Source organism: Choloepus didactylus, chromosome 15 (assembly GCF_015220235.1).
Source record: "Choloepus didactylus isolate mChoDid1 chromosome 15, mChoDid1.pri, whole genome shotgun sequence".
Classification (NCBI taxonomy): Eukaryota; Metazoa; Chordata; class Mammalia; order Pilosa; family Megalonychidae; genus Choloepus; species Choloepus didactylus.
The window spans coordinates 67,991,746-68,016,282 of NC_051321.1; the positions used below are offsets into that span (position 1 = coordinate 67,991,746).

At 46.0% G+C, this 24,537-nt stretch overlaps 1 protein-coding gene across 5 annotated transcripts in view; it reads left to right on the plus strand.

The window, feature by feature from the left end:
- The first annotated feature begins 1,005 nt into the window (after window positions 1-1,005).
- The window catches only part of CDH23 (cadherin related 23), a 401,997-nt gene continuing 378,465 nt past the window's right edge, over window positions 1,006-24,537 (plus strand). For all 5 annotated transcript variants that reach the window (XM_037804411.1, XM_037804406.1, XM_037804407.1 and 2 more), the window contains exon 1: window positions 1,006-1,134. The gene's annotated coding sequence lies outside the window, so the exon portion shown is untranslated. The remainder of the gene's footprint in view (window positions 1,135-24,537) is intronic.

The following is a 24,537-nucleotide window of genomic DNA, read 5'->3' on the forward strand; positions in this document are numbered from 1 at the left end:
TGCTGCAGAAGGGCTTCCCGCATGGGCACGGGTTCCTAGGTGATCTCAAGGGTCTCTTCAATCCGAGGTCCCCATCTGAAAGCATCTGGGGGCATTTCGGGCTCGGTTGATGGAAGGGTCGCAGGTGGGAGCGCATCAGTGGGGTGGGCAAAGGTAGCTGATTGGAGAGGAGCGCCGGCCAGGCGGCCGGAGGACTAGAGGGGCCGGGCCCTACTCGGCGCTCAGCGACTCTGGGAGCAGAGAGGGGGCGCTTAAAGCCTACAGATGGCGCGGGCTTCCCTAGGCCGAGCGCCTGCCCGTTCGCTCCGGTTTCCCTGGAGCGTTTCCCGGTTCGGCCGGAGGCACGGAGCCAGCGGGAGGCTGGCCGGGTCCTCACCCCTCTGCGCGCCCCTCAGCGGAGCGGCCGGCGGCCCTGCGGAGCACGGGTCCCGCAAGCACCTGAGACCGCTTCCGCGGGCCTCCTTCCCGGCTCTTTGGGGGATTCGTTGAGTTGCCACAGCAGCCGGTGCCATGACATCGGCAGAGGGCAGCTTCGCCAGCACTGAAATATTCATGCCCTGAACGCCCAGCCCGGCTCCGCGCCGCTTCCGGGGGTCGGGGCTTGGGGCTCCGGGCGGCCCCATGCTGGGGGAGCTTCGAGGCGCGGCGTGGCGAGCAGGGGCTGGGCGAGGCGGGAGGTGAGGGAGGGAGCGTCAGGAGGCGGGGTCTGGGCGGCGGGGACAGAGAGGGGCGGAGGAAGCGAGGGAAAGTTGATCGCGGACTTGAGCGGCGGCGGCTCGGGAGAAAAGGGCGCGGACGGTAGACGCGATGCTCGGCGAAAGGACGCGTCCGACGGCGACCGGGCGGTGATCCGAACCGGGCGAGGTGGCCCGGCCCCAGGCATGGAGCGCGGGGGCGCCGAGCCCCGGGACTTTTGGGGCGCGCCTCGTCCGAGCCCGCGGCGCGCCTGAAGTTGCGGCCAGCGAGCGGCGAGCAAGCGGCCCGAGGAGACCCCAGAGCGGCCGGCGCGCCGCGGATGAGCCTTCGTGCCAGCGGCGAGTCGCGGCGGCGGCCACGGCCAGAGCAGGCGGCTGGTGGGGGCCGATCCGGAGGAGAGCAGAGCCCGAGGCGAGGCGCGGCGCCGCTCCGCACACGGTACCACGAGCCGCACACTGCCCCTTCCCTCCCCGCTTCCCTCGCTTTCCCCGCGCCGTTCGCCCGCCACGCGGCGGAAAAGTTAGAGCTGCGGGGTCGCGGCCGCAGCCGCCGAACCACTTGTTCCCCGCGCCGCCATCGCCCGCGGCGGCCACCCCGGGCCTCCTCCCGTCCCCAGTCCCTGGCCCGGGCCTTTCGCCGGGTTCCGAGCCTGCGGCCGAACATGTGGTAACTTTGATTCCCGGGAACTCGAATTCCCTAAACGTTGGGCTTGGGAGGACAGGCCCCTTTCCCCCTTTCCCCCGGGGCACACACACACTCTTGTTCCTGGACCGCGAACATTCCGGCGCTTCGCTCTCTGCTCCTTAGGGAGCGGTCGGGTCTGGGGTGGGGAGAATTTCAGGGATAAAGAGGGGTTGGGATCCAATCCCACCCCATTTCTGCGCTCTGGGTTCCTATTTGGGCAGTGAAGGTGGGGTGGGCCCAACCCTCACCGTGAGGAGGGCGGCGGCGTTGGAGGGACCTGAAGTCACGTAGGCCCCTCTCCCTAATTACCTCCCTGTGCCCGCGGGAGACCCCAGGGAACTCCTCAACCTCCTATGGCAAGACGCGCCCCTCGCGGAGCCGGGGGCCCTGTGCAGTTCGCGCCTCGCTTCCCCAACCCCAGGGCTGGTCCGCCGCGGGCAGGGCTGGCAGGTCCCGAGCACCCGCACCTGTGAGCGCTGCCCCTTGTTTCCCTGGCGGGTCAGCCCCGGCCGCGCGCACTGAGCCGGCCAGCGGGCGCTCAGTGCCTCGCCTTCCCGGGGCGGGCACCAGGAGCGGCTGTTTCCGTGCCGCGAGCAGAGATCCGGTGCCCCTGCCGCCGGCCGCCAGCCCAGGCGCTATCAGTGGCCCAGTTGGGGGGAAATTAGCCTTCTCTGCGCAATAACCCGTCCCCCCTCCGGGTAATTCGAAGAGCACCGCCTTCCTGTTCAATTTACTTTGTCCTCGGACTAGACCAGGCACTGACTCTCGCCTCCCAGCCCCTTAGCAAGCGCTCCTACCCGGATTTGGATTTTGAAATAAGCTGGAAAGAACTATGGGGATGGAGTGGGATGTGTGTGTGTATTGGGTGGAGTCACACCCTTTCCTGCGGAAGAATTCGGAAGAATTCGGCCATGCTGGTGTGGGCTAGAGGGTGGTTTGGGGCTTTAAGGCCTGGTTGGGGCCAGGTGCGAGGTGCTGATGAGTCAGCCGGTGGCGGGGAGAGCCGGCTGGGAATTAAGGTTCGGTTAATGGTGCAGGGGTAGGCGCACTGCGGGCAGCACTTCTGGGGTGGGGGGACCAGATGTCACCCTGCAGAGGCTGCGAGGAGGTCCCTTGGCCTGGGGAATACCATGCTTGCCACTGTTTCCCCAGGGCTGGGAGGGTGGGAAGAGAGAATGTCTGCATGGCAGAGAGCAAGAGTACCCCGCAGGCTGGAAAGGTGGCACTACAGAAGTGACTGGGGTTAGCTGGGAGGCTCTGCTCTGGGGGCTGGACGAGAGCAGTGAGGGGGTGGGAGGCCCAGAGATGGCATCCTGACCTTGCCTGGGCAGCGTCTGGTACATGTGTCTGTCTCGGCCTTCCTGACCCAGGGTCTCCAACACCTGTCCTCCTCAGCTCTCTGGCCAAAGGGCTTGATTTGAGGGTTCTGATGCAGATGGTCCTGGTCACCTCCCAAATACCTCCCCACCCAAAAGCTTTCTTACCTGTGGTGACACCATTTCAGGTTAATTTCGTTGAGCCAAAATATTTTAAAGGGCACCTCTATGAAGACCCAATTCAAAGTGCATGTGCTTCTGGGAGGGGAGGGTCTACTGTAAGTGTGGCCTGTGGACAGGCAGCATCAGCATCACATCAGGGCTTGTGAGAAATGCAGAATCTTGGGCCCCACCTCATACCTCCTGCATCAGAATCTGTATTTTGGCAAAGTCCTTAAGTGAATCCTGTGCACCGTGAAGTTTCAGGGTCCTCAGCACCTTCTAGGGAACGAGCATTTCTCAGCCTCTTGGTGCAGAAAGGGTGTCAAATACAACACTGATGAGAACAAGACCAGAATTTCCCTCCCTGGAAGCTGGGGTCGGGTTAAGACCCACTCTGATGTTAATAACAGGGGTGGTATATGGGAGCTCTATTTTCTGCATGATTTTGCCACACATATATGTAAGAGTCCACCAAGAGTTCACCTCTGACCCCTTGGGGCTGCACCCGGCTATTGCCAAGAGGGCCTCTGGGTTTCGGGGAGCTTTAAACAGATTGGAATAGCAGCTCAGCACTGTAGAATTAAAATCCTATTGGGCATGCTGCACGCCAGCCATTAGGAAGTGGACAGGGGGTTTCTGGAAGCTGGATGTGTACTCCGCCTCCCTCTAGGAGGCCTAGGATTAGGTGAATGCTTTTGCCCTGGAGAAGGAATCCAACACCTATCCTCCTCCGCATCTATCCCTTCCAGACAGGTAAAATGGCCAATTGAGAGGTATTCTCAGTGACCATAGGACTTAGACATAATTCTAAGCTGGGAGCTACATAATTCTAAATTGGGACAGCCCACTCAGGAGAGGATACTGGCTAAGCTCCACCCCTCCCCACCCCCACCTGGGGCTGGACATTCCATGGGAGGCTCCTAGCCCCAAGACGGAGGACTTTGTCCAGCCATGGAGGCAGGTCATGCCCCCTGGTCCTAAAGACATCAGGGCTGGTCTGAGAGTCAGGGGTCTGAAAGTCAGCAGGAGGGATTTGGATCAGAGGCCTGGTGGGCCTTCAGGGTCACAGGTCATGGCACGGCTCCCATCCAGCCCTGCCCAAATAGGGTGGCTCTTCCCCTAAGCTGGGCTCTTTGCCAGGAAGATGGGCAACTTGGCCAGGGTGTAAAGTGCCAAGTGGGAGCGGTGGGAGGACACAGTTAGCAGAGTCATGGGCTTCACCAACAGTGACATTCATGTCGTGTGAGTTCAAAAAAAAAATTAATTAAAGTCTTTCTGGTTTTTTTGAACTTTGAGGTTTTTAAAAATTCAGTGTTTTATTGTGTCAAGATGGTTTTTAAAAATAACGTAATTCCCTGTGAATGCAATGATTTCAAACTCAATTATAGTTTTATTTTTAAAATTCATTTTGTTTTGAGCCTTGATGTGAGTTCTTCTTGTCCCTTAATAGGTAAGCAAGGTCATTTGCAAGTGGGACCCTGCTGGATAGGTAATTTCAAGATGGGAGCATTTTGTCTCCAGTAGAAGAGAGTAGGGATTGGAACAGGTTCTTCACTACCCCAGCCTTGTGCTTGTAATGTGGGGGATCCTGAAGTTGCTCAGAAGTCACTTCCCTTTGGGAGCCCCCTCACCGACCCCTGTGGTAGGGTGGGGTGGTTTGGTTTGGGTTGGTTACCTCTACAGCCTGTGCTCCCTTCTCTCACCGTCCTTCCTGGTTGCTTTTTAATACTCTGTTTTGGTCTGGCCCTCGCTGGACACCAGGCATCTCCTGGACGTGAACTGTTTCTTTTTCCTCCTTGCATCCTCAGTACCTGTGGAGGTTGAATTGGTGCTCAGTAACTGTTCATTGACTTAATGGGCTGTTAACAGGTAATCAATCATTCCACTGCCTTCTGTAGCCCCATTGTAACTGGTCATGAGCACCAGCATTTGGTGTGCCCCATAACCAGTTTTAACTATTCATGTTGGTAAATTTCAAGACTGGGGACTGCTGCCCACCGTGCCGCATTGTGGGCTCTAAGCATGCACCTTTGGAGTAGAGATGGCAAACTCAGATGCCTAGAGGGCAGACAAAAGAGGAAAGCACGTTCAAGTGTAAGACAATAAGGAGTGGTGGGGACTGTGGAGAACTGAAACAGCAGGCCCCATATATAAAAGGGGCAACTGTAGACAAAACCCAACTCTGTGACAGAAGTCAAAATATTGTTATCTCTGGAGGTATTATGCCTGGAGTACAAGCGGGCTTTCTGGAGTGCTGAAAATTACCGTATCTTGATCCAGATATCTGCAGCAGTGGCAGATGATTTTTGCAGAACAGCCAATCCAGAAAAATTTAGAACATTTTGGGGCCATGCTTATTCTGATTCAGTATGAAAATAGCTTTATTGAATCCCATAGGGTGGAAAATGCATAATCTTATCAACTTTATAGACCAGAAGGGTGTCAGTGAGAAAATTGGCGTGTTCAAGAACGAGCCTCACGGAGACAGGTTTCTAGTCTTTCACTCTGAAATTTGATCTGGATCTGTGATGAGGAGTGGGGCAGGCGGCGGCTGTTCCTCGCTGGTGCTCTGTGTGTGCGCGCGCGCGCCTCGGGATTTGTGCTCTCAGCTCTGGGCTCTGCGGGGCTGTGCTTGGCCGAGGGTAGTGGGAACGTCAGACATGCGTCCTCAGCCTCCGGAGCTGCAGGCTGTATTTGCTGAGGATGGCACAGCAGGCTCAGGTTTAGCATTCATATTTTTTACATTTCCTTTGCATATTCTCAGCCCCGCTCGAGTGTGGGTTATTATTATGATCATAACCTGCTCCCTTTATGATTTTTGTAAGGCAGCTTGGAGGCAGGCAAAGGAATTGAACACCAATTCTGCTACCCTTGGGCTCTGAAGCCTTGGGCCTGCCACGTAACCTCTCCCGAGTCTTAGTTTTCTCATCTGTAAAATGGAAATAATTTTCATAACCTCGCGGGCTTGCTTATTTTGTTAACTGGACAATTTTATACATTCATAGTTTGAATTTGGCCAGAAGGTATGTGCATATGCTTTTTCATTCTGAATTAGTTGCTAACAACATTAAAAGTCCTAGCAGTTTCAAATAAAAATCTCGATTTCTGGCCTCTCTTACTAAAACCGACAGCGTTAAGTCTATGTTACTAATTGCCAGTTGGTTGGAACCGAGTTGCAGCTGCCCCTTTCATTTATTTGTGTTTTTGTTTAAAACATTATTTAGTTGAAGAATACACAAACATAATAAGGCAAACAAATCTTAAATGAAATTGGTGAACTTTTACATATGTGTAGACTTGTATGACCATCACCCAGATGGAGATGCAGAACATTTCTAGGGCCTTTCCAGGCTCCCTCATGCCCCTTCCCAGGCAATGCTGTCCCATTCCAGAAATAACCACTCTTCTGACTTCATTCTGACTCCTGTCACACTGATGAGTTTTGCTTGCAGGCCCTCTTTAGAATTAGGTGAGCCATGGATTTCAGTTCTCCACAGTCCCCACCACTCCCTATTGTTTCACATTTGACCCTACTTTCCTCATTTGCAGTACCTCTTTAGGCATTTTAATTAATGACCTCTACTCCAAGGGCTGGAAGAGTGCTTAGAGCCTATCCAGTCCTACCCTCTCATTTTACAGGTGGGGAAACTGAGTGGGGGAGTGGGCTTGTCCGTGGTCCGAAGATGAAGCTGGGCCTGGGAGGTGGGGGGTCAAGGGCAGAGCCCTGCTCCTACCCAGGCTCTTATCTCCCGGACACCAGCAGCCTGGGGCCAGGCCCTACAATCACAGTCACACAGAGCCCCCCGCAGGCTGATCAGCCTAAGAGGAAATGAGTCTTTTCTGGCCTGTGCCTTCCTGGAGATGCATCTCGCCTGAAGCAGGCTGTTAGCAGAACTGCGTTCTGCTTTAAAGGCCATACTCCATTTGGAGAGGACCTGAGATGCCATTTGTGATAAGGACCCAGCTCACCACCTTGATTGTGTCTGTTTCTGAAAGAAGGCTGTAATTTGGGAGCCTGTGAAGGTGAGGGAGGGAGGGAAGTAAAGGAGGGACAAGAGAAAGAGGAAGGAAGAGAGAAAAAAGGGACAGCTGCATCCCTGTCTGAGAATCCATTTGTATCACTGGTCCTATTCCCAAGGAATGCGGCTTTTCCTGGCTTCCCCTGGGGCGTGGGTTGGGGTGGGCTCGGTCCCTCTGAGGGGCTCCCTTTAGCTCTGCCCCACCTCTCTATTGTTCTTTGCTTGCAGAGACAGGAGCCCCACATCTTGTCCTGGGCTTTCACAGGGCTTCACTCCCTTCCATCCTTCCGCATCCCTTCTGCTCCGATCTGCCCCCTTCCATGGGAGGAAGCTGATCTTGCCCTTCTTTCTTGGGGCCAGAAGAGCTGATATCATCTCCAGGTAGCCAAAGGCTACCTCTGCCCCTTCTGCAGGGCCCTGGGGCTTTGTCTTAGAGGGGGATGCGTGAATGGGCTGACACTAGAACGTACCAGCAGGGCTGGGAGCCTTTGCAGCCCAACCCTCCTTTGTGCTTTATGCAGCCAGTATTGAACATCACCTGTGTGTCCGGCTGAATCTGGTTGTCGGGATTGATGCCGAGAATCTACAACAGGGCTGTCCAATAAAATATAAGCCACAAATGCAAACCACGTATTTATTTTATATTTTCTAGTAGCCATTTAAAGCAAGTAAGAAGAAAACAATGAAATTATTTTTATAAAAAATAATACATATATGTTTTTATTTAAACTTTTTATTTCAAGATAATTTCAAATTTATGGGACTGTTGGAAAAACAAGACCAAACCTATACAGAGAACTCCAATGTACCCAGATACCCAGATTCACCAATTTTAACATTTTGCCACTTTTGACATATCATTCTATTTATCCATCTATAGTCCATCATCCATCTATCTATCTATCTATCTATCTATCTATCTATCTATCTTCTGGACATTTGAGAACAGGTTGCACACATCATACTCTTTGAACACATTTTACTGCCATCTACATTTCCTAAGAACAAGGTATTCACTTATGTAACCACCTTAAGTGCAGTTACCAAGTTCAAGAAATTTAGCAGTAGTATAAAGCTTGCAATTTATATTTGAATTTTTTCATATGTCCCAATAATGTCCGTTTGTGCTTCTTCTCCTCCATTCTTAGATTCCATCTGGGATCACATATTGCATTTAATTATTATTAATAATTAAGGATTAATAATTAATCATTTTTTTAGTTGCTCTTTATTTTTTTGTAATATATTTGATTTAACCCAGTATACCCATAATATAATCATTTCAACGTATTCACTATAATGAATTATTAATGAGGTATTTTACTTTTTTTTCATATTAAGTCTGGACTGGTGTGCAGTCTGCATTTATAGCCCATCTCAGTTCAGAGCAGCCACATCAAGTCTGCAACAGCCACATGTGGCTTGTGGCTTCCGTACTGAACGAGGGGAGGTAGTCAGACCATAAATACACACGTAAGCAAGTATAGATGGCCACAGGAACTACAGAGAGAAGAGAACTGGTAGTGGAAGGGCTGAGGGGTGACTGGGGAAGAATGGGAGGGCGAGGTCCAGCCCTGTGGAGCCTGAGCTCTGGCCGGGGTGGGGAGGGTATGGTCAGGCTGGGGGCCTGCCCCCTTCCCCTTGGCCCCTGTGCCCGCAGCCAGCCTCCCCCAGCCACGGCACTCTGGACAGCAGGCTCACCGAGCAGGGGGCTTCTCGTTCCCTCTCCACAGAAGACCTGGACCCAGGTGGAGTGGGGCCTGGCATGGATTAGAGAATCTTTTAGAAAAGCACCTTATCTCTGGTGCATGTGTGTGTTTCTTCCGTCTTCTCTGTGCTGTTTCTGGGAGAAGGCTAAGGATGAAGTCCACTTTCCCATTGCTGCAGCTTGGAGCATGTGAGGGTCTGGTCCTCTGGAGGAGAGGGTTCTGGCCTGTCCCCAGCAGAGGGTCTTGGGTGCTTGGTAGACTGGGAGGCCTGTCCCTTTCCCAGGTTTGGGGTGGGAGGTGGGCTCAGAGGGAATCTGGGGGTTCGGAAGAAGTCCGAGTGGGCAGATTGCCCTGGGCCTGGGTAAGTTCCCAGCGTCCTTGCTGCCTGGGCCTCATCTGTGAGTGACCCTGGGCCGGGGTCGGACATCCAGGTGCCTCCAGCATCCAGGCAGGGGAGTGAGGGAGCAAGCCTGATGGGTAGGGTCTGGGGCACACTGCCCGCTGCTCGCCCCGTCTAAAGGGGGTGCTGCTGCTCCCGTTCTTGCCTGGGGCCACACACTTGGATTTCTCAAAAGAACCCAGAAAACCAGATTATTAAGAAATACAAAATTGAATTAGTAAACTAATTTAAATACTTAAAAACACTATGAGACCATTCATTCACTTATCAAATATTTATTGAGGCCTTACTACGTGCCGGGCTTCTGCCCCTGTGGAGTGTATATTCTGGGAAAAAACCCTTCTGCAAGCTGGATGTAGTTCAGGGATGGCTCGTTTGTAACCTCTGTCACAGACTTAGAGTCAGAGCTGACAATACTAATGGAAATCTGTATTAAGCACTAAATGTGTGCCAGGCACTGGGCTTAGCACTTCACGTAAAATACCTCCCTTAGTCCTTACGGCAGTCCCATGAGATAAGGATGGCTGGTTCCCTTATTTTATGGATGGGAAATCTGAGGCACAGAGAGGTTAAGCAACTTCTCCAAAGTCACAGACCTAGCAAGTGGGAGAGGCTTAATCATTTCTCTGTGCTGTCCTTAGAAAAGGTCGGAGCCAAATCCCTGATTATACAGCTGGGAAACTGAGCCCAGGTAGGCCACATGCCCCACCCCGGCTACGCAGAGTGGCAGTGATGGGGCTGAGCATGGGGTCAGGTCACCCCCCTTCAATCCAGCCCGGTCAGGTGTGTTCATTGCTGCCTGTACTTCGTCTGGGATTCACCCTGGACCAGGGGTTGAACGTTCAGTGCCTACAGCACCCAGGTGGAGGGTGTAAGAGAGTGAACAGCAATGGGAGTGAACAAGGGGGAATGTCTTACTGGCTTGGAATCAACTGGGGTGGGTCATCTACCCTGAGCAGGTTGCCCCTGTTTGGGGAGGGCCATCATCTTCTGTGATCTGGAGACCCCAGCTGGGCCCCCAGTTCTCACCTATAAAGTAAGGGGGCTGAATGCAGTGACTCCTGTGGTTTAACCCCAGCCCCACTGCTTTCCCCACTATTGGCCAGGCTGGCCAAGGTCCAACCCTTGGTATTTCCAGCCATGTTGGTCCTGACCACAGCCCAGGCCCCCTGGGTCCTGGCCCGGGTGCGCCCCGTGGAGGGCTGCAGGTTCGTCTGGTTGTTTAATTCCGCGGTGTGTGCTTGGCAATGGCGAGGCAGTGAGATACATGTGAGCAGTACAGAACTCCTGGGGTAGGTGTGGGAAGATTTAGGTGCAGTCCTTCTGTTGACCTGAGTGCTGTAACTCTCTGGGCCTCAGTTTCCTCTTTTTAAGAGTAGGGGGGGAAAAACCCTCCCTGGCCAATCCACCTGATTCAGGGAGGCGGGAGGCTCTCATGAGATATGTGAACATGATTGGCAAAATGAATTGTGCCATAGTGTATGCTTGCCATTTTTATTAATTATCTTTATGTATTAAGGACTTGAACTATGCAGAATTTAGAAGACGCCTGCAGATAGGCATTTAAGGAACAGGGTAGTCTTTCAACCCAAGCAGAAATGCCTCTTGAACGGCTTGGTGACTTACGCACACCCTGCTAATTTGACACCCATCTTTTGGGGAAGGTGTTCATTTTAACTACTATTTTTTAAGCGTATGCTATAGGCGGAACACTGTGCGATGGACAAGCCAAGGCCCTTGCCTTCCCTGAGCGCTCACTCCTATTCAGAGCACAGTATCTGGCACAGTTCGTTCAGAGGGTGTGTGTGTGTGAGAGAGAGGCAGAGGCAGCCCCAGAGGCAGAGAGAATGGCGGCCCCCTTAGGAACTTGCAGCTCCCCAGGCCTGACTCAGCCAAGGTTTCACTTCTTTGCTCCTTCTCGCTGACCCCACAGGTCTCACCTTCATTGAAGTTCCGGGTGACAGCTGGGGGCTGAGCACCACAGGGATGGCTGTGTCCTAGGGAGGAGATGGAAGGGGTGTGGGGGCTAAAGAGAGGGGCTTGCTGTGGCTAGCCGGGCTGCGGAGCTGCCCTGCCAGGCTGGTGCTGCTGCCCGCCTGAGGGCTGTTGGAAACTGGAGCTCAGGCCTGAAGAGGGGAGCCCATGAATAATACAGCGGGAGGGAAACTGTTAACTAGGTGACCTCCTTGCACCTTCGTGTTTCACAGCTTCCCAGGGAGCCACTTTGGAGGGCCCGGGTGTCAGAGGCGAGGGCCAAGGGGAATGGGAACTGCCTGTGGAGACCTCGAGTCTCCTTTTCCCCTTCCTGCTTTCCTCCCAGCTGCCTGGCACGGGAGTTCATTGTCCTAACATGTCCCTCTCATTCTGGCTGTGACCCAGATGGCCTGGCCTGTGTGTGTGCATGTGTGTATGTTGGCTATGGGCAGGTGCATGCATATACGCACAGGTGGGTATGCTGGAGAGGCACAGGTACCTGGATGCCTGCCAGCCATGGCTGCGTGAGGGGTTGGACCTGCCCTAGTGCCCTCCTCCGAGGCCCCATTTCAGGTCTGCTTGCTGAACAGGGTCAGGCCTGTCCCTGGCCTCTGGTACTGACTGCTGTGTCACCTTTGCAAGGGGGGCCCCCTCTCTTGTCTACTTCTGGCTGCAGGAAATAAAGTGTTCTGGACAAGGGGCTGTTTTGTCTTCTGAGGCATTGAGGAACACTGTTTTCCACCAGGGGCAGGGGTAAACCTCGACCTTCCCTTCTAATGCTCTGGGCTCTGTCACTGGAGCCCCAGCTACACCCACCCCGACCTGGCACAAATCAGCTGCTGCATCCCCTTACCTCCCAGGCAGGCCAAGTCTTTGTGGGAAGAGATGAGGGCCTCTTGAGGACAGGGTGAAGGGAAGTGAGGTTAAACTGCCGTAGGAGAGGTTAAAGGCAGCCCCAAGGAGAAATGGGCATACGGTATTCAGGTGAGGGGTGGAGGGCAGTGGGGTGCTAGAACTCATTCCCAAGGGAGACGAGCTTTACCTGCCAAGGGCCTGTTCCACAGACCCCTGGCCTGGGGGTGAAGTGGATGAAATGATCTGGGTGGTATTTGATTCAGTGGGAGGGGCCAGAAGCAGAGGGCCCTGGGCCAAAACCTAGGATGGGGGAAAGGCCCCGGCCTCCAGCTCCCTCGAGGAGCTCCCACACCCTCCTCCCAGCTTTGGGAAGGGACTGCTCCGAAATCCCATGCTGCAGCCTCAGCCTGCTTCTCCAGAGCCTTAGGAGGCCAGACCCAGTGGCCTGGGCCTGCCCCGTAGCCGTCCAGGCTTAGAATTGAGCATTCAAGAGGTTGCACCCATGCAGCCCTCATCTCTAGCCACAGACACAAGAAACAGGGAGCGTGTGGGCTTCTTTGTGCCAGGTCTGGGTGTGTGTAGCTGGGGCTCCAGGCACCAGGCCTCCTTCTTGGCATCTGTGGGCCCATCTCCTGAACAAGGGCAAGTGTTTTCTAGCTTTAGAGCCAGGCTGACCACCAGGGTTCACATCCAAGCTATTCTACTTATTAGATCTTAGGCAATTTAATTCACCACTCTGGTTCTTCAGATTTCTCATCTGGAAGACAGGGATAATAGTACCCTCCACAATGGGTTATTGGCAGGATTAAATGAGTTATTACATGCAGTTGCTTAGAATAGTGCCTGCCACATATTCAGTGCTCAACAAATGCTGCTGCTATTTATGATGATGCTACTTCTATGCTCAGCTCCAGGAGCTCCAGTCTTGGGGGTGCCTGGGGGTGCCAGGTGTATCATACCTAGGAAAAAGGCGAAGTGAGTCACAGGAGGGGGTCCTGGAAGGCTCTCCGGAGGAAGAGGTCCCTGTGCCCTGAGGCTATGGCTTCTGTCTGTGCCACTAGCACTGTCTCCCCTAGTAGGAGGGCAGGAGCAGAGGCAGGAAAGCACAGTGGTTAGTAGCACTGTTGTCCCAGTGCTTTTTTAAAATCAACTTTTGAATGTAAGTATAACACACATACAGAAAAGTGCACAAATCATATTTGAACAGCTTGAATTGTTACAAGGAACTACTCCCATATAATAGCCACCCAGACCAAGAAAAAAAGAACATACCAGAAGCCCTCCCTTGCCACCCCTCGTTATTACACGCCACAGCTATCCTGACTTCTAAACCACACATTAGTTTTGCCCATTTTGAACTTTCTGTAAATTGCCTCATACAGAACACTCTTCTGAGATGTTCACCATGTTGTGTCTCGTTGTCATCATTTGTGCTCATGACTGTGAAGTATTCCAATGTGTGTATATACCACAGTTGATCCATTCTACTGATGTTGGACATTCGGGTTACTTCCAGTTTGGGCTCTAAAGATCAAGGCCACTGTGAGCACTCATGTCTTCTGACACACACATAGGCATTTCTGTTGGGTTTATGCCTGAAGTATAATTGCTCAGTCATAGACTGTGTGTGCATATATTCTGTTTTAATAGGCGTTTCCATTTCCAAAGTGGTTACATCCACGTACATTTCCATCAGCATTGAATGTGAATTCCAGTGTTACACATGCTCACCAACACCTACTATCAACTTCTGTTAGTTATTGATTGTTGTGCGACAAAATGCACCTAAATTTAGCAGCTTAAAATAACAAACATGACCTAACATGGGTGAGGAATCTGGGAGCAGCTGAGCTGTGGAGGTTCCAGCTCAGAGTCTCTCGTAAGTTGCAGTCAAGAGGCCACCTGGACTACAGCCATCCTGGGGCTTGACTGGGGCAGGAGGGTCTGTTTCCAAGATGGCGCCCTCAGTTCCCACGGCTTGTTTTCAGGAGGTCTTAGTTCCTTACCACGTGGGTCTCTCCATAGGGCCGTGTGAGAGTCCTTACCACGTGACAGCAAGAGATTCCAAGGTTAGGGAGCAAGGAGACGCTGCCAGCCCTTTATGACCTTGTCATGCACTGTCACTTCACCCTGAGAAATGTCAGTAAGTCCAGCCCACACTCAAGGCTTCATCTCTTGAGGGAAGGGATAGAAAGAATTTGCAGACATATTTTAAAACCACTACACAACATTTATAACAATGTTTCTCATCTGGGTGAGTAGCAATAGTGGATCATGGTTTTAATTTGCATTTCCCTGATGACTAATGAAGTTGAGCACTTTTACATGTTTCTTGGCCACTTGTATTTCCTCTTTTGTGATGTGTCTACTCAAGTATTTTATCCGTTTTTCTATTGGATATTCTCTTGTCTTTTTTCCATTTTTTTCAACTGAGGTTCAATGGGTTGGTTTGTAGAATTCTTTATGTATTCTGGATATGAGTCTTCTGTCAGATGGCAAACATCTCCTCCCACGCTAGGCTTGCTTTTTACTCAACCATGCCATTTGATGTACAGAAATCTTTAGTTTTAATGAGTCCAACATAGTGATCTTTCTTTTATGATTATTCCTTGTTGTGTCTTTTAAAAATAAATCATTGCCTACCCCAAAGGCATGAAGATATTCTCCTGTTATTTCTTCTTGAAGCATTTTTGTTTTAACTTTCATAAAAAAGTTCTACAAGCGATCTAGAATTGTTTTCTGTGTATGAAATGAAGTGGGGTAGGGTCTCAATTTGATTTTTTTATATGACTATCCAGCTGACATAGCATAATTATTGAAAAGGCCTCCTTTCCTACTTTACTGATAGTGTCAGCTTTGTCTTAAGTCAAGTGCGGGTTTGTATCTAGAGTCGTTTGTTTTTCCATTTGTTTATTTGACTGTCCTTGTACCAATTCAGTCTTTATGGCTTAATTACTAGCTTTATATATGTAGTCTTGATATATGGTAGTGTAAATCCTCCAGCTTTGTTCTTCTTCGAGACTCGTTTGTTTATTTTTGGTCTTTTGCATTGCCATATACATTTTAGATTCAGCTTTTGAAATTCCCCAAAAAATCCTGCTGAGGTTTTGGTTGGGATTCATTAAATATGTAGGTTCATTTGAAGAGAATTGACATCTTTACAATATGGAATCCATAAACGAGGTATACTCCTCCATTTATTTAGGTCTTAATAAATTTCTTTCAATAAATGCTTTATATTTGTCTATGTGGAGTCTGTTATACTTTTTTATTAGCTTTATTTTGTGTATTTTATGTTTTTTGATATATTGCGAATGAGAAATTTAAAAATGTTTTTACTTCTAATTATTTGTTTGTGGCATATAGGAGTACAATTAATTTTTAAAATATTGACTTATATCCCCCAACTTTTGCTAAATCTTATTAATTCTAATAGTTTATCTATAGATTTCTTTCCTTTTTTAAAGTACAAAATCTTGTTTGTAAATATAGCAGTTTTATATGTTTCTCTCCAGTACTTGTATCTTTTTTTCTTGCTTTACTGCAATGGCTAGGATTTCAAGTACAGTGTTCAATAGAAGTGGTGACAGCGGGCAGCCTTATTTAAATTCTGGTACACAAGGAAAAGCTTTCAGTGTTTTATCATTAATTATGTTTGCTGTAGATTTTTTTGTAGACACTATTTATCAAATTAAGAAAGCTTTTTTTATTGTGGTAACATATATACAACACAAAATTTCCCATTTTAACCAGTTTTGCGTGTACAATATTATATTTGCAACATTGTGCTACCATCACCACCATCCACCCAAAACTTTTTCATCACCCTACACGGAAACCTTCTACCCATTAAACAAGAATCACCCTACCTCCTCCCCAGCCCCTTGTCATGCACTGTCACTTCTCTGAGAAATGTCAGTAAGTCCATTTGCTTGTTCTAGGTATTCATGTAAGTGAAATCATGTAATAATTGTCCTTTTGTGTATGCCTTATTTTACTCAACATGATATCTTCAAGGTTCATCCATATTGTAGCATGTATCAGAACTTAATTTTTTTTTTATGGCTGAATAACATTCCATTGTATGTATGTATGACATTATATTTACTCATTCAGCTTTTGGCAATTGTGAACAATGCTGCTATGAACATTCTGTATTCAGTTATTTGGGGCATGTAACTAGAAGTGGAATTGCCAGGTCATATGCTAATTCTGTGTTTACTTTTTGAAGTAACAAAAAGAATAGTGACAACATAAAATAAATAACAAGATACAATAAATATCTTTTTACCACTTCACTTGAAAAATTTTTGAGGACCTGCCAAACTGTTTTCTGCAGTGGTTACACTGTTTTACATTCCCACCAGTGATTCATGTGGTTCCTATTTCTGAATATCCTGTCCAACAGTTTTTATTTCCTGTGTTTTTTAAAAATAACACCCATCATTCTTTTTCTATAGTAGGTGTGAAGTGGTATCTCATAGCGGTTTTGGTTTGCGTTTCCCTAATGGCTAATGATGTCAAGCATCTTTACCTGTGCTTGTTGACCATTTGTATATCTTTGGAAAAATGTCTGTTCAAGTCCTTTGACCATTGTTTTAATTGGGTTGTTTGTATTTTTATTGTTGAGTTGTAGGAGTTCTTTTTATATTCTGAAACTTAAACCCTTATTAGATAATATTTTCTCCCATTCTGTAAGTTGTCTTTTCATTTTCTTTATGATGTCTTTAATGCACAAAAGTTTTAAATTTTGGTGAAGTCCAGTTTATCTAATTTTTTTCTTTGTTGCTCATGTTTTTGGTGTAAAGTCTAAGAATTCATTGCCTAATTCAAGATCCTGAAGATTTTCCCCTATGTTTTCTTCTGAGTTTTATGGTTTTAGCTCTTATGTTTTGAGTTAAGTTTTGTATGTGGTGTGAGGAAGAGGTCTGCTTTCATTCTTTTGTTTGTGGATATCCAGTTTTCTCAGCACCATTTGGTGAAGAGACTATACTTTCCTCATTGAGTAGAGTTGGCACCCTTGTCAAAAATCAATCAGCCATAGAAGTGTGGGTTTATTTCTGAACTCTCAATTCTTTTCCATTAGTCTCTATATTTGTTTTCAGTTCCCTTTTGCTAAGTGTTTCTTATAAATATGTATTGAGTTTTATTAAATGCTTTTTTGTGTGTTTATTTGAATGATCATTTATTTTTTCTTTATTCTGTTAATGTGGTGAAGTGCATTAATTGATTTTCAAAAGTTAAGCTAACCTTGCATTCCTGGAATAAACCCAACATTATCATAATCATAATGTATTATTATTCTCTTGATCTTTTGTCTGCTTTTGGAATAGTTATAACAGCTTTCTTCTGACTATATTTCGCATGGCATATGTGAATTGGTAGTATTGCATTTGATCTGTGTTCATGGGAGAGATTAGCCTGTGCTTTTTCTTACTTGTAATATCCTTGTCAGATCATGGATTCAAGTTATGCTGACCTCATAATACAAATTGAGAACTATTCTTATTTTTTTTTGGCTTCTCTAGAGAAGCTCAGATAGGATTTATGTTCTTTTTAGCCTTAAATGTTTAAAGAACTCAGTTGAGAAGCCATCTGAGCCTCGAGTTCTCAGTGGGAAGGTTTTTAATTACATGTCCAATTTCTTTAGTAAATATAGGAGTATATTTCTATGTTTTTGTCTGTCAGTTTGGCTAGGTTGTATTTTTTGAGAAACTTATGAACTTTACTTAAATTTTTCATGTGAAGTGGTAAAAAGATATTTATTGTATCTTGTTATTATCCTCATAATCTTTTCACTCTCTGTAGAATCTGTAGTCACATTTCATTTTTCATTTATGATATTTGTAATATGTGCTTTCTCTCTCATTTTCTTCATGGTTTTGCTGATCACAAGATTTTTCAATTTTTAGTAGTCTTTTCAAAGAACGAACTTGGTTTCCCTGATTTTGTCTTATTTTTTTTCTGTTTTATTAATTTCTGTCTTATCCTTTTAATTTCATTTCTTCTACTTTCTTTGGGTTTACTTTGTTTCTTCAAAAATCTCTCTGAGTTACACGCTTAGACAATTGATGTTTTGGACTGTTTGCTTTCTAAAATAAGCATTTTAGGCTATAAATTTCCCTCTAAGCACAGCTATTATATGTCATGTTTTCATTATTGTGTGTTTCAAAGTATTTTCTAATTTCTATTACAGTTTCTTCTTTGATTTTTGAGTTATTTAGAAATGCATTGCTTAATTTCCAAACATTTGGGGATTTCTTAATTTTTTTGATGGCTGTTTTTGAGCTTAGTTCTGCTATTTTCTTTGAAATGTTTTGAGACTTGCTTTATGGTCTGGTGTGGTGAATTTTGTTAAATTGTTCATTAACCCATATGGGGAATGTTTTATTCTGCTGTTGTGGGCAGTGTTCAATTTTGTCAGTGAGTTCAAATTTATAAATCATGTTGCTTATTTGTCGTTTTCTTATTGATGTGTTTTCTACTCTTATTGAAAAGGATGTGTCGGAGTCTCCCATATGATTATGTATTTGTTATTTCTTTTTCTAGTTTTGTCATTTTTGTTTTATATATTTTGAAGCTTTTATTAGGTGTATAAAATTTTAGAATTGTTTTATCTTGCTGGTGGGTTTACCCTTCGATCATGTTGAATTATTGCTTTCTTTCTTTCTTTTTTAATAATAAGCTTTATTTTTAGAGCAGTTTTAGGTTTACAGAAAAGTTGCACACAAAGTACAGAGTTTCCTTATATTACCCCACCCTACACATGCAGATTCCCCCATTTTTAATATCTCGCATTAGTGTGGTACATTGTTACAATCAGTGAACCCATATCGATAGCGTTATAGGAACTAAAGTCCCTAATTTACATTAGGGCTCACTGTTTTTATGTACAGTTCTATAGGTTTTGACAAATGCATAATGTCATGTATCTACCATTACTCGTATCTTACAGAATAGTTTCACTGCCCTAAAAATGCCTTGTGTTCCACCTGTTTATCCCTCCCCCAAATCCCCACCCCCAAACCTGTGGCAACCACTGATCTTTTTACTGTCTCTGTAGTTTTGTCTTTTCCACAGTGTCATACAGTTGGACTCATATGGTATGTAAACTTTTCAGACTGACTTCTTTCACTTAATGTGCATTTAAGGGTCCTCCATGTTTTCTCATGGCTTGATAGCTCATTTCTTTTTATTGCTGAATAATATTCCATTGTATGGATGTACCACAGTTTGTTTACCCATTCACCTATGGAAGGCAAATCTTGGTTACTTCTACTTTTTGGAAACTATAAATAAAGCTGCTGTAGATGTTCGTGTCCAGGTTTTTGTGTAGACAGCATTCTCAACTCTTTTGGGTAAACACCCAGGATTGCTGTTGGTGGATCATATGCTAAGCATGTGTTTAGATTTGTAAGACATTGCCAAACTGTCTTCCAACATGGCTGTATCGTTTTACGTTCCCACCAGCAATGAATGAGAGTTCCTATTACTCCACATCCTTGCCAGCATTTACGGTCAGTGTTCTGGATTGTAACCATTCTAAATATGTGTGTAGTGGTATCTCATTGTCATAATTTGCAATTCCTGAATCATGTATGATGATGAGTATCTTGTCATATGCTTGTTTACCTTATGTATATCTTTTTTGCTGAGGTGTCTATTCAGCTTTTTTGCCCATTTATAAGTTAGGTTGTTTTATTATTGAGATTTGAATGTTCTTTGTATATTTTGGATACAAGTCCTTTGTCAAATATGTGTTTTGCAAATATTTTCACCCTTTGTCTTTATTTCTAATAATGTTTTTTCCTTCAAGTGTAACCTATCTGATGTTGTAGTGGCTATGGCAGCTTTCTTATGACTAGATTTTGCAAGGCATAACTTTTTTCATCCCTTTACTTTCAGTGTTTATGTGTCCTTATATTTAAGATTTCTCTTTTGTAAACAGAATACTGTTCTTTAAAAATCCAGTATGTGTTTGTTTTTTAATTTGAGTAGTTATTCCATTTACAGTTAATGTAATTACTGACACATTTAGGTTTTATCTACTGTCTTAATGGTTGTTTTCTATTTGCCCACCTGTTTTATGTTTCTTTTTTTACTTCTTTGTTGAAGTCCTTGGATTCTGTGTTTATTTTTTTATTATTATTCAGTTTTCCCTTCTATTAGCTTGTTGTTTTATAGTCCTTTACTCTTCTTTTGATAGAGACCCTAGAGATTATAGCCTGCATCCTAATCGTATCAGTCCATTTTTTACCAGACAATGTTAGAAATTTGGAACTCTTTAATTCCATTTACTGTTCTTCTGACTTTTGTGTTAATGTTGTTATAGATTTTAATTGTACATGTATTTTATATTCCACAAGGCATTATTGTTTTTGCTTCTGTCAATATTCATTTACTTATATATTTACTCTTTCTGATGCTCCTCATTCTTCATTGTATTTTTATGTTTTCATTTGGGATACTTTTCCCATTGCCCAAAGATCTTTTCTTTTAGTGTGGATCTCCTATCAAAATTTTCCAGTTTTTGCTGTTATGGAAATATCCTTATTATACCTTCACTTTTGAAGAATATTTTTACTGAATATAAATTTTCTTGTCACACTTTAAAGATGCCATTCCATTCACTGCTTCCTGGTGTCTGTAATTTCTTTGGAAAAGTCAACTTTAGGTTTTATTAGCTCCTTTGAAGCAAATGTGTCTTTTCTCTCTAGCTCCTTTAAATTTTTTTGTCTTTAGTTTTCAACAGCTTTGCTTTAATTTATCCTGCTTTGTCATAGCATTTTTCCAGTCTGTGGCTTGATATTTTCCATCAGTATCAGAAGATTATTGACTAATATTTCTTTAATTATTGCTTCTGCCCTATTCTTTCTCCTCTTTCTTTAGGACTTAAATTACACCTGTACTAGACCTTTTCACCATGTCCCATATATCTCTTAAGCTATTTTTTAAAATCAGCATTCCTCCTTTTTTTTTCTCTTTGTGCTTCATCCTGGTTATTTTCTACTAGCCTATTTCTAGTTCACTCATTTTCTCTTCAGTTGTGTCTAACTCATTGTTAAACCTGTCTATTAAGATCTTTATTTCAGTTATTGTATTATTCATTTTTAGAAATTTATTTTAATATAGTTTATAGATTGTAATGATCCAGTAAAATTATCTATGTTGTCAGCTGTTTTCTTGAACATATTGATCACTATAAGTTTCAAAGCCCATATTTGATAACTCCAGTATTTGAGTCACCTGTGGGCTTTTTTTATTGTCTGTTTTTTCTCTTGATCCTGTTTTACAGTATGGCTGGTAATTTTTTTTTTATGAATGTCAGTCATTTGTATGAAAAAAATTGTAGAGGCTCTGGATCCTACTGTTACCTTTCAGAGAGAATTCGCCTTATCACCTGGCAGGCGGCAGAGGGGATGGCCATCTTAAACCAGTCAGGGACTCAGCTGACTCAAGACTGGGTTAAAATATTTTAAAACTCAGTCTACGTCAGGTTCATCCCCACTCCTGGAATAACACCCCAGGGGTCTGTTAATGAGAGCCTAGAGTGTTAACTACAGCCGCTCCTCCCTAGTGGGTCTTAGGTTCCAATCGTTGTATCCTTTGTACTGTGAGTCAGTTAAAAATTCCATTCCACCTTTCAGCTGCTTGGTTTCTTAGCTTCCTCTCTCCACAGCTTAAAAAATGGCAAATTTCTCAAGGGGAAACTGGGTGTTGTGTTCACTGCTCTGTGCCTCCCTTCTCACTAGTCCTAGCTGCCTTGTTATCTCCCAACTCCAGTTTGTTCCTACCCTGACCCATGGGATGGCCAAAGTTCTGCCAGCTTTTCAGCTCTCCTCCTTGCCAGTGCCCTGAGCAGAAATGAGACTTGCGATAGGTTGAGCTTTCCTCCATGACCTTCCTTTCTCTCTGGATCTTGGCATCTCGGGTTCTGTCTGTCTTGACAGCTCTCCAGTAACTTCTATTAGCTTTTTGGGGGGGACCCAGCTTTTCTAGTCTCATTGAGAGTATTGGTCTGCTACAAGCCATGACATCATAGCTGGAAGCAGTACCCAGTTGGTATTTGAATCCCATTTTACTATTTCCTGGGTATCTGACTGGGTAAGCTTGGTTCAAAAGCTTTCCTTTCTTAGCTTCAATCTCTTCATCTCAGAAATGGGTATAACAATTGATCCATCTCACTGGTACTTGTGAGACATAATGCTTGGCAGATAGCATGTGTTCAACAAATGGTAGCTGCCATTATAATATTAATCGTTGTTGTTGTTGTTATATTATAAAGTAAGTAAAAACTCTGGGAAGGTCTTAGGGATCCCCTAGTCTGACTTTGAGGGGACCAAGGTTATATTTCCCTGCAGCCCCAGCATGGATACAGGGGCCCTGCCAGCCATCTAACACCCTCCCCTTCCCCAGCAGACAAATATAAATTGTCCAGAGCAGAGAACAGACTCCCTGGAGAATGAAGTGACCTTCTGGGGAACTGGAGAGGAGTCCCCTCAGCCTCTGCCCTGGCCCCCTCAGTCCAGAAATGTGCCCTTTCACATGGGGCTGCTTTGAGAAGAGACCCTGAGGGCAGCTCCCAGGCCCTTTAAGATGGACAGAGCAGAGGCATTTCCCCCTGGAAAGTCCCTGACCCCATAGGCAGAGGGCATTGGCAGGCCATCCAGATGTCAGATGCCACCTGAAGGATTGTGTGGTTTTTAGTTCTCCCCAATTTTCTCCAACATTTTATCATGAAAAATTTTAAACCTACAGAAAAATTGAAAGACGTGTGCAGTGAACACAGATGCCCCACCGCTGGGAGTCTACAGTTTATATTTCTTTAGATTTCCTTTATCATGTGTCTGTCCATCTATCCATTCCCCATCCATCCTCCAAACCATGTGCTTTTTTTATACATTTCAGAGTTAGTTGTGAACATCAGCAAACTTTTTTCTCTGAACACTTCAGCATGTATCATTAAGCAGTCCATTTGCATACTCAAGAGTGGGGATGGGAAATGTAATCCAGGCACCACAACACGAAGAGCGAGCCAAGGAGGGCAGATGACCAGGAGTCGGCCCCGCGGGGTTTCATTTGGAAGACCCAGGGCTGTGATGGTGAGGCCACGTGTCCTTCTCACCTGCTCCTAGGAGCCCAGAGCTGAGAATCAGGAAGAGCTTGTTGTCCACATGGATGACTTGCCTCAAAGGGCAGGAGTTGACTGTGTGACTCCTGAGGCCAGAACGGAAGTTACCAGAAGGCAGATTGGGATCCATCAGAAGAAATTTAATTTATCTTTCTTTTTCTTGAGATACCAAACTATCTTGTATTATTTTTAAATTTATATTTGTGTAGCACATATAGAAAGTTCCAGAGTTTTAAAAAGGAATACAATAAAACAACTCTCTCCCACCTCTCTCCTCCAGCCACACAGGCTTTCCTCCTAGAGGCAGTCACTGTCTCTGGTTTCTTAGTGTCCTCTCAAACACAGTCTACACACAAAAGTAGTAATGCTAATAGCTCACACTTATAGCGAGCTTATGTGTGTGATGTTGTATTCCAGGTATTATACAGGTATTGCCTCATTTGATCCTTGTAACAATCCTATGAGGTGGGTACTCTGATTACCTCCATTTCAGAGATGAGGGAAACTGAGGCACAGAGAGATTAAACGGCTCACTCAAGGTTACGCACCTAACATAGAGGCGCCCAGGAAGGGAGTCCAGCTGGTCTGGCTGCTCTCTGCCCTCTTACTCTCCTCTGCTCAGCAGTTCTCTGCACCAGCTCCGTCTGGGAGGTCCCTCCAGTGGCCGGGTGGGAGAGTACTTTCCATGCACCACCCTGGCTGATAGGTGGTGAGATCCCTGTTCTTGGAGGGCATTCAACCAAATGACTCCCAAGCTTCTTCCACAAATAGCTTGGTTACTTTTCTTCCCCAGCTTTGGTTTTTGCTGCTCCCCTGCCTGCGGGCTCTGCCAGTCTTCTCCCCGTCCCCAGGGGTCTCCAGTCCTTAGCATGCTCCCTTTAACCCCCGAACAGGCATCTTTTCAGCACCTTCTAAGGAAGGATGAGGTCTGCCCTCCTCCCTGTTTGCAGGAGGCACCGGCGAGGCACAGAGTTGGCACAGGGAGCTGCTTAGTCACACAGCAAGATTGTGTCCAGCCAGGACCGCATGGTACTCTGCCTCCCTCCCTTGTTTAATCTGACTTCTCCCCTCTTCCCACCATCCTCCCAATCCCAGCCCGGCTGTGGAGAACCTGTAAGCCTGGGGAGGTGGCTGGGGGGCTTATGGGAAAAAGCCGAGGAAAATTCTTCACTGGGAACAAATCTCATTTTCAAGAAAGTCTTGACAAAATGAGGCATTAAATTACAATATTTCAGAGAGCGTCGTAATTCTATTGCAGACAGCCCTTCATCATGGAATCTGAAAGCTGGGAAAATACAAAACTCATTAGATTAAAATAAACCACCTACTGCTCTGGAGAAAAGCTTATTTATCAATATCAATTTACTTATGATTACTCCAGCCTGCAATTTGTTATTTTTAAGAATTATGATTTGTGTATTGCTCATACAAATGTGAAATATTTTTTCTTAAATTGAGCATTTTAAAAAAGATATTCTTGTCCTTTGTAAAGGTTAGAAGATGGTTACTGGGGAGGGGAAGGGGATCAGAAAAAAAAATTAAAAGAGGCTGGAGTGGGTAATGGTGAGGAAGTGTGTATGTGAGGGGATAG